The 10,559-nt window shown below is 24.9% G+C and overlaps 1 pseudogene; it reads left to right on the top strand.

The window, feature by feature from the left end:
• The first annotated feature begins 1,975 nt into the window (after positions 1-1,975).
• On the top strand, positions 1,976-10,146 carry LOC145945086 (uncharacterized; annotated as a pseudogene).
• The last annotated feature ends 413 nt before the right edge of the window (positions 10,147-10,559 follow it).

Genomic DNA, 10,559 nt, shown 5'->3' with positions numbered 1-10,559 from the left:
AAATTAAAAGAAAAGCTATTATTTTTTTGAAAGAAATTAAATAATTATGTACAAGTGCACAATTTCTAAAAATTCATTGTATAAACATCTCTATTTATGTACATTAATAGAATTGTGAAAAAAATGTTTTATGTATAAGAAAAAAAAAAATCTTTTTTAAAAAAGTATTATGTTTCAAAATATGAATACGATGTTTAAATAGATGTGTTTTTACTATAAAACTTTTGTACTGCGTAAAAAAGTAATTAAATTGTGTTTCTCATATGAAAGCCACATTGATTTTACTTTACTTGTAAAAAGTTGAATTTTGCATTACTGATTCCGTGTCATTAGAACAAGATTTTTAATTCTTCTCACATTACAGTAGAATAAAAATTCAGTAAAAAGATAGAAAAAATGTAAAATAATGTACTTATTTCATACATTATCCAATAAGTTGAAATTCATTGTTAAATATGAATTTTTATTTTTATGTAATCGCTCGTCTACAAAGTTCCAGTTTCCCGAAATAAAATCCTGAATATGCCTCTGCTCCTAAGATAATTTATTTTGATGCAAAACTTCGTATTGCTAAATAATTAATTATAATTTCAGACAAAAATTATCTCACAAAAAAGTCGTTTTTAATTAAAGTGGTAATCATCGATATTTTCTTGTCAATATAAAAACGGATTTTTTAGATACTTAATTATACAAACAAAGATTTAAAAAAATTAGTATTTTAAAAATATAATGTTTCAATTTTAAAATAGAAATCGTTGAATTTGTAGAAAATCATTCATGCAATATTGCTCGATTGCTATCAAACTATGAAAGTAACACTAGCTGTTTAATTTGTTTCTTCTATTTGTATTTTGTCTCTATGTGATCTAATTATTAATTTTGTCTTATAAATTCCGTATTGCGACTTGTCTGATTTGAAATTTCTGTGAATTCCAGATTATTTTGACATACGGTATAATATTCAAATAAGTTGTTGGAAGCGTTCAAATCAGCTGATTAAAGCGTTAATTTGCTAATTAAATTTTAAAATAACAATCTGTTATAAAAAAACTAAAATAGAAATGTTGTAAATAATATGTTATAATATTTTAAACTCGATTAATATTTCTTTGACAGTTATCAATTGATTTCTGTAAATTATTAATTTCAATTTAATTAGCAAATTAATGCTTGAATCAGCTGATTTCTGTCAAAAGATACACTCGGCCAAAAAAAACGGTACATTTAAAAAGTAGTAAAAAATTGTATTGTGATCTGTTACAAAAGGAAATATTTAAAAATGAAAGATAATAACTTGCAATTCGTAGATTAACTTTAAAGAATTTACCGAATATATATAAAGATTTAATTTTTTGGATATTCAAGTTTTAATTATTGTCATATTAATTCAGTATACATATTAAAATCACGAGCGCTTTTTAATTATGTAAGGGCTAGTCAATGCTTTATTAGAAAATGATTATGTGTTACCTCAGGAAAGATTCAAATGACTATGAAAAACGATTCCAATTTATCTTATAATGGCATGGCATGCACGTATAATATATAACTAAAAGTATTAATATTAATGGACTGTCACGTACTTCTCTGAAAGAATCCAAAATATATTGCAGTTCCGGTCAGCTTCCAGAAAGCCATTTCACTGTGTTCGGATCTAAACTTTATATTTAAGTAGAAGATTTCTTTATTAAAAAAATTAAATTGCGTAAATCAGTTGACGTTTATTTATCACAATAAAAAATAACAATATTTATTACAATAAAATATAAAATATGTTTGATTAATTTTACTAAAAGTATAGTAAAATTAATCAAACATATTTTTTAAATTTTTTTATACCATATTGTCTCACGATTACTAAATGTTTTTCTGGGGTAAATTCTAAAGTAGATAAATTCTAAAAGAAACTTCTTTCTGTGTCTTAGAAAAAGTAACTGTTGGAAATAACATTGATTGTGAGTATCATCGATCAGGCAGAGCGAAATGAATCATACAGAGCGCAGCAAATAAAGCACGATCAGTCTAATCTGCGAAGTCAGTTACGATTGTGATTGCCACGAAAAAAGACAACGTTCCGCATCATTTGATTCAAATACTGTCATATAAACGTCACACAACAATATGCACATATAGTGGATCCTAATAACATGCGTAGTATACAATATGCATAAAAGAAGTAATCATAATTTTTTATATTTTAGTGAAACAAAAAATATAGCAAATATCAACGTGGATAATATTTTATGCTTGAATAGCGGTGAAAGTGACAGAAAATTTATAATTTTATAATTTTCGGATTACTTATATAAATTGTATGATTATATTTTTATTGATTATCTATTCACGAAATATTAAAAGAAATTACAACAAAGATAAATTATTATCTTGGATACAATCAAGTGAATACGTGTCGCTTCGTATTTATTTTTGTTATTGGTTCCCATCGAATAATTATAAAAGTTACTATTTACTAGAATATTGTGATTAATCATAAAAAGATATATCAAAATGTATTGGAAGACAATAACGCGATTCGCAAACTAGATTTTAAAAAATTCATCGAGCACATAATAAAGTATCGAGTCGATTAGATCAAATCTGAATCATCCATAGAATAAGAAATAATCAATACTGGTGATTAAAAATTGAACGCCAACATTCACCGAAATTATTATGTTTAAGTTGAGATTATACGTTTTATTGAAAAGTTTAATGCTGGTGAAAGCAGCTATCGCGATTTTGACAAAGAATCATACCGTTCCAGACAACCTTTTCACGCAGGTAAGAGATTTTTTTCGCTTCATTAAAAAACAATTAAATGTTATTACAAGTAATAGTGCAGTTTATTTGAATAACTAAAACGTGTAATATAATAATATTACATACTGTATAATAAAATAAAACTATACAAAAAACTATAAAGTATGATGCAATGAGAAAGGATGTATAAAGCTTGAAAATTTTATTTTGTTTATAAATAGATGTATAATATAGTCAAAAATTAAACTAAATTAAGACAAAATATTAAAATTTGACTGTATTATGTTTGTGTTTCTATTGCTATTTTTAAGATTAATAATTATTAATATTAATAAGATTTCCTGTTAATTTTTAACTATTTTGATACATACTTACATACATACATATATATATAACACTTGAATTGAGTTTTATGTGATTTTTCATCAATTTGCAAAAAGATCTTATTTACTTTATTAAATATTTAAAATTATTTAATAATATAATAAGACTTTTGTAAATCAATTTTTATTTAACTAAATTAATTCAATGAGTTCGCGTCATTTTGATGTATCAAGGATGGTTGCATTTGTGTCATATACATATAAAGGAATGTTGACTATATTGGTATAATAAAATTCAAATTGTATCAATTAACTTTATACGGCCAATAGTTAAATGAACAACATACGTAACATCAATCTATTCCAATCTAACTAGTAAAAATTTATAGATGTATATATATGTATATGTATTAGGTCGGTGCATAAGTTCTTGCCGATGCCTATATGCATGCGTTAATATAATTTTATGAGAAAAAATGGTTTTGTGGTTTATTAATTGCTCTTTATATTATTAAACTGCATGCATATATTAATATATAAAGAAAGCGTCATTATTACTTAAATAATTCGATATTTGCTAATCTTCTTTTACACACATTATATTATAATAAAACAAACAAAAATCACATTGTAGCAAAATCACATAGAGTAATTTTGACAATCAGTATTGACTATCAATGTTTGCTTCGTATAAGAAAATATGCAAAAAATAAATTAAAAACATTATTACAAAGTTTTGCAACATATGTAAAATTTAAAGATAAATTAATTCCTTAGTTCATAAAAGAAAATCGATAGTTTTAATACTCGTAAGTACTGCAGAAAACATATATTACAATTACGAAGATCCATTATTATTGTTACGATTCATTATTATTGTTACGATTCATTATAATCGCGATGCGTCCAACAAATGAGTATAAAATAGACAGTCAATGTTAGTTTGCAGTATTCGATGATATCATGGTAACCACTATACAACAAGTCTTGCGTCCTTTTTTTGTTACGTGCTTTATTTTGGGATTGAATTCCTGTCCTATAGAAGAACCAACATCAAGGATACCATGGATTACATGCTTAAGTATCTTATATTCTCTGAGCGTTTGGTTCTCTTATGCTTATCTTTATTATTTCACGATGTCTCTTTTTAAATGGGAGACATTACGTCCATGCAAGATTGATTGGATCTCTATCCTGTTTAATATTTTTACCACAATTGTATCCGCGATTATGAATTTTTATTATGAAAAGGTACAAAAACACATTATTAGTATACATATTTATTATGTAAAATTATTAAATTACATATATATTTATATCAATATTAATTAAAAACTTGATAACTTTCAAATCTTTAATACAGTAATTCACTAGAAATTTCTTTCAAAGCATTACTTTCCAAGCAATAATTTTTTTAAATAGTTGTATATAATTATGTTTTGCATGATAAAAACATGATATATTTATGGATACATTTTAAAATATCGCTTAAATAATCCAAATTGTTTTAGAAACTTAGGATATGTGTGAAAAGGCTTGCTGCTGTAGATGATACTTTAGAACAGTTGGGCACTCCAAAGGAATATCAAAAGATGCATATATATTCGAAACGAGTACTAATTGGATGGATTGTGTCCAGTTTTAGTTTAAATTTTTACGAGACGCTGGGTCTGTTCAAAACAGAACAAGTTGCTTGGGCATTATTTATACCTTGTATATTAAATCATTGTTTTCATATTATTGTACTAACCGACTTATTATTTATCTTTTTCTTATGGTTAGTATTTATGGTTAGTATTTATATGTATTCATGTGCGATCTACAAATTAGATTATAATTATTAAAAGATTTTTATCTAAATGCATATCGCAAATTTTTTCATATAGTCAAAAACTAATAAAACATTATATTTCACAGGTATATTAGTACTAGATTTGACAAAGTAAACGAGCATATGCGATATCTATTGGTGAAGCATGTGCCGAAATATACATGGAGAAAGCCTGTGGTCGCTCTTCATCGATATGTCATCTACCCCAATGATTACAAGCGTATATTGTGGATTTTAATGTAAATCAAAGCACGCTATATTTTGGTATATTATCGATCTAATGTTAATTTTATAATAAAATATAAATTCTAAGTAAATTAAAATAATCAATAATAAACAGGAAAAATTAATTTTTTATAAGTTTTTATAATACATAAAAACAATTTTTACGCTTATTTGTATAATGAAATTTCTTGATAGGCATCTTCATTTAGAATTATGTCGCATTGCTCGCGAGTTGAACTTAATATTCGGAACGCAAATGACTTTTGAAATAGCGTCTAATTTTGCAAGCATAACAATTATGTGTTTTGCTGTAAATATATTGCTAATACACTATCGGGAGGCAATGTCATTTAATGACTGGTTTATTATAAGCTGCTGGACTTTGGTATTTATAGTGAAAATTTGGATATTAAATTATATTTGCGAATGTGTCAGGATTAAGGTAAAACTATGCAAATCTCGATAAAATAGATATTACATTAATATTCAGATGTATATTCCAATATTGAACTCGAAATTTTAGGCTAAAAAGATTGATAAATTATTCCATCAACTAACAAATATTATTCAATATGCTGACGTTTATCAGGAGGTAAGCAATGTTTTAGCAAGAAAAAATTAATTAAATAAAAAACAGCAAAAAAATAAATAAAATAAATAAGAGAGAGATAAAACTAGAATAACAGTTATTTATCTACAGATTTATCAGTTTATTTTGCAAACAATACAACATCCGGTAAAGTTTACTGGAATGGGTCTCTTCTACTTTGGCAATGGCTTCCTTCGAAAGGTTTACTTTTTTACAGATTTTCTTTCACTACTTAATTTTTATATCATGTATTAAAACATATAATTAAATCATAAATTATAATTCTACAAATTGATATAATGTTGTTTTTACAACATTCTATTAGTATTAGTATCTTTTCATCACAAAATGCTTTCTTTTGTTTTTTTAAATTTCTAATTTATATAGGTGTACATTTAAATAAATTGTTATTTTTGCAAGCAGAATGCAGCAGAACTTAATTAAAATACATTTTCTTTCAGCTTTGTACGACGGTTTTAATGTATGTGATTATTATGATACAAATGAAAATACCTCTTTTTTAAGTATGGAACAATTTGCTTTTACAGAAGACGATATCAAAATTAGTTTATTGTCAAGTTTTTTTCACAAAAATATGTGAAGATAATAAAATATTTTTATATCTTGAAATGACAATAAGTGAAAGTTTTCATTCTTGTGCTTTGCATTAATAATATTGTGCGATAAATAAATTTAAAAAAGTATTATTAATTTATATTACAATTATTTTATACTTTACATTTTATATTATATAACATGAAAATCTATCCCATTCCATAAACTCTAAAAACTAATTATATATTTTTGATATTCCTTGTTCTCTTTTTTCTTTCTCTCTCTCTCTCTCTCTCTCTCTCTCTCTCTCTCTCTCTCTCTTTTAAAAAAATAAAAAATAACTTAGCAGCATATCATTTCCATTGCTCAAAGTGAATCGATCATTTTAATATATGTAAGTGCTAAGGAATACATACATATATATACTATATATATATATACTATATATATATATATATATGTCATATATCGCAAAAATCCATTATCACATTGCAAATTGCGATACATCCAATAAATAAGTTTGGACATACAGTCAGTGATACATTAATCACGCAAGTGATGGCATGGTGACTCTCCAACAGATCTTACATTGTTTACGTGCTTTATTATGGGCTTTATTATAGGCTTTATTATGGTTTAAGCGTCTACCATATAAAACAATCAAATTCAAGAATTCAGTGGATTGTTTACTTAAGTATTTTATATTTATTAATAGTCTGGTTTATTTATTTAGGCTTATATCTTCTAGAAGATAATAGGTAATATCTTCGTTTAGAATTATATCGCATGACTCGTTGAGTTGAATTCGATGTTTGGAATGGAAATAACTTTCAAAATGGCATCCTATTTTATGAGCATATCAACAATGTATTACGGCTTATTTGTGATGCAAGAGATATGAATAGCGAGAGAAAATGTTGCAAGAATTGTTATTTATGACCGTTTACGTTTATCTTATAAAATAGCTATGTAGATAATAATAGTATGTACATTATAATTTTGCGCGGAAAAAGTCTCATTAAATTTAGATTATCCATCTGTTTATTTTACCGGTCGATATTCTTCGGTCGAATAATAGTTTCAACATATTTCGCAGTATAATTCTTGTAAAGTTTCCTGCAGGATACGCAGAAAGAAAGTAAAAACATTTTTCAAATTTTGGCGGATATCATCACAAAGTATCTCGCATAATAAAATATAATTTAAGTTTATGATTTTCGAAAATCATGACGGAGACGATTCAAGCAGCGCTGTCACCACTATTGATTGTTGGATCATTCTACGGCTTGAGTTTTTTCGAATATCCTCTTGGACAACCCAGACTATACCTTACTTGTCTGTATTTTTTAATCACATGGAGCTTGTATGTGTACCTCTTCTATTACTTATTGTTAGTCTACACTAGTAGACTACACATATCCTGGACTACTGTAGTAATAATCTTTTGCGCGACTGTGTCAATGTTCAGCTTGTTTCGTTATAAGGTAACAATTATGAATTATATTACTCAAATTATTACGCTTAAATCTTATCATATTAGAGTACTTTTTATTGAAAGTAATATAATTTCAATCTTTTAACAAACAGACAAATATCAAATTTATGTTCAAGTAATGTTTTTAATAAATCAGTTTCAATAGTTGTATTATTATCATGGATAAAATAATTAGAAAAAAATATTATCTGTATTTATATTGATTTCTATATTTTAAATTGATCAAATTATATTATTCTTTAAGAAATTGAAAATGTATTTATGTAAACTTTCTGTCGTGGATGATACACTGGAAATGCTCGGAACGTCAAAGGAATACCGACGCCTATATAAATGGACAATTAGAATGACAATAAGATGGATTTTATTAACTCTTTTTATGAATTCATGCGATAGTTTATCGATAAACTATCAGTATATCAGCATCAATCATATTTGTATACCATTTATAACGAATCATATGTTCCACGTAAATGCCCTCAATGGTTTAATTTGGGGAGCTATCTTGAGGTTAGTATATATGTATATGTATATTATAGCTTTGTAAAGTTTCTTTATAAACAATATATATATAATAAAAATATTTAAAAAATTTTTAAAAGCCTAAATTTATTTAATTTTGTCATATCTTTTAGATTTCTTTTAACTCTTTGAGATTTCTCTTTCATATAATCTAAAATAAGATTTTGTTAATTTGCATTGTTAGTTTAAAAAGTACAATATTTATAAAATTATTAGTCTGTTAAAAGAATACAATCAAATTATTAGTCTATATAAATATTATATATATATATAAGATAATAAACAATTAACGAAGAAAGAAAAAAAGAGAGAAAAGGAACAAAATTCTATATACGTAAATATTATATGTCTGGATTTTAGTTGAAAATTGTAGATAACAAATCTTTTAATTTAATTTTTCATTAAATTCAGGTACATAAGCTCCAGATTTCATCAAATCAACGAGCACATTCATGATCTACTTAAAGATAACGCATTGTGCACTAGAAGACAGAATAAATTAATTTTAGGTATTCTGCAAAGTACAGAAGAACAAAAAAAATGTAGACAATACATGTGGATTGCAAAATTTGGAATGTAAAAATTGCAAAATACACAATATAACTTTACATTTTAATTTAACATTTTAATTAAAATTTTAAATTAAAACTATGATATCTTATAATTAAGGAATCAATTATATTTTTACATTGAAAATATCTTTAGTTCAAACACATTTGTTGTTTAATTTGATTATAACAATTTATGATTTAATTACTGGCACGTTCACTTGGAATTATGCTTTATATCACGCGAATTAAACGAAGTATTCAGTATACAAATGACATTGCGGATGGCATCTTATTTCACATTTTTTGTGGAATTGTGTTGCGAGATTTACATGACATATAAAGTCAATAATGTAGATACTTTTCAAAATTTTCTAGATAGATTAGTTACCTATCTAGGCCGTTGTATATACTGCAAAACTTCTTGCATTAAATCATATCTGTCAAATAATTTGCGATAAGGTATAACAGAACAAAGTAAAATTATGAATCACTAAAGTAATTATTAATCATTAAAACAATAAATTTAATTATTAATAGCAATAATGGATTTTAAAAATTTGATAGTAATGAAAATTAGCCATTAACATTGATATTGACATTAGCAATTTTCATTAAATTATTTGATCTTATTTTTTTATCTAAAATTTTCAGTTTACAGGCTACAATTTTGTATGAATATAATTTCAGGCGAACGAGACAGTAGCAATTCTTTATAAATTGTCCAACGATAATTCGGATAAAGACTTTCGGGAGCAGGTAAATTATTGCCACATAATATCATCTAGCATCTAGTATATATATGATATGTTTATATCTTATATAGTATATCGGACTATTTATCTAAAAATTCTCAGATTCTACAATTTATACTACAAATAAAACAAAGGGAAGTAAAATTTTATGGTATGGGACTTTTCTATTTCGGTTACGATTTCATACGTAAGGTATGTTTTACATATTATAAAAATATAAATTAATACGACAAATTTAATGAAAGCCAAAATATTGCGTTTATTATTTCTTAGATGACAAAAATAGTTAAGTAATGTTAAAAAATGTATTTTAACTTTTGTATGTTTAAAAAAACGCAATATATATTTTTTATCATTATATTGCATATCTTAGATCTTCTATTCAATTTATGCGATTGGAAAAAAACTCGTTTCTGTTATGTAAAAGAAAAACATACTTTTCAGTTCTACACGGCAGCCGTGTTGGTGATTATAATACAAATGCATATAACTTCCTATAACTTATTATCATATGATGATTATGTAATCGATAAAAGTTAATTAATAAAAAAGTTATGCAACATATATAAGAATAAACTGTAAAAACCTTCTGTGTTCTTGTATACATTGTATCTATATGCACACTTTTTTCAAGAAAATATAAGTTTTATATATAAGAAATAAAATAAAAATGTATTTATCAATTTTAAAAAATAATCTTAGTTTCTATTTTACGAGAAGCATTTTTCTCGAATTATGAAAAGAAATATAGTGACTTTATAACAAAGAAATTATACAAGACGAAAAATTTTCTCTTACAATTGCAATAAAGAAAAGTATTATTATATTTTGATTGCATTTATCTTTATATAATATAAAGATAACTTTTTTTAATTTGATGTGATAATATATTTTGCAAAAAATAAATATGGTACAGAACATGTCATTATATCATATTATACATATATATCATA

This window comes from Prenolepis imparis, unplaced genomic scaffold (assembly GCF_030444845.1).
Source record: "Prenolepis imparis isolate NDT839.2.m4 unplaced genomic scaffold, iyPreImpa1.0 SCAF_14, whole genome shotgun sequence".
Taxonomy (NCBI): domain Eukaryota; kingdom Metazoa; phylum Arthropoda; class Insecta; order Hymenoptera; family Formicidae; genus Prenolepis; species Prenolepis imparis.
The sequence above is the reverse complement of the archived record's forward strand: the minus strand, read 5'-3'. Positions and strand labels throughout refer to the sequence as shown.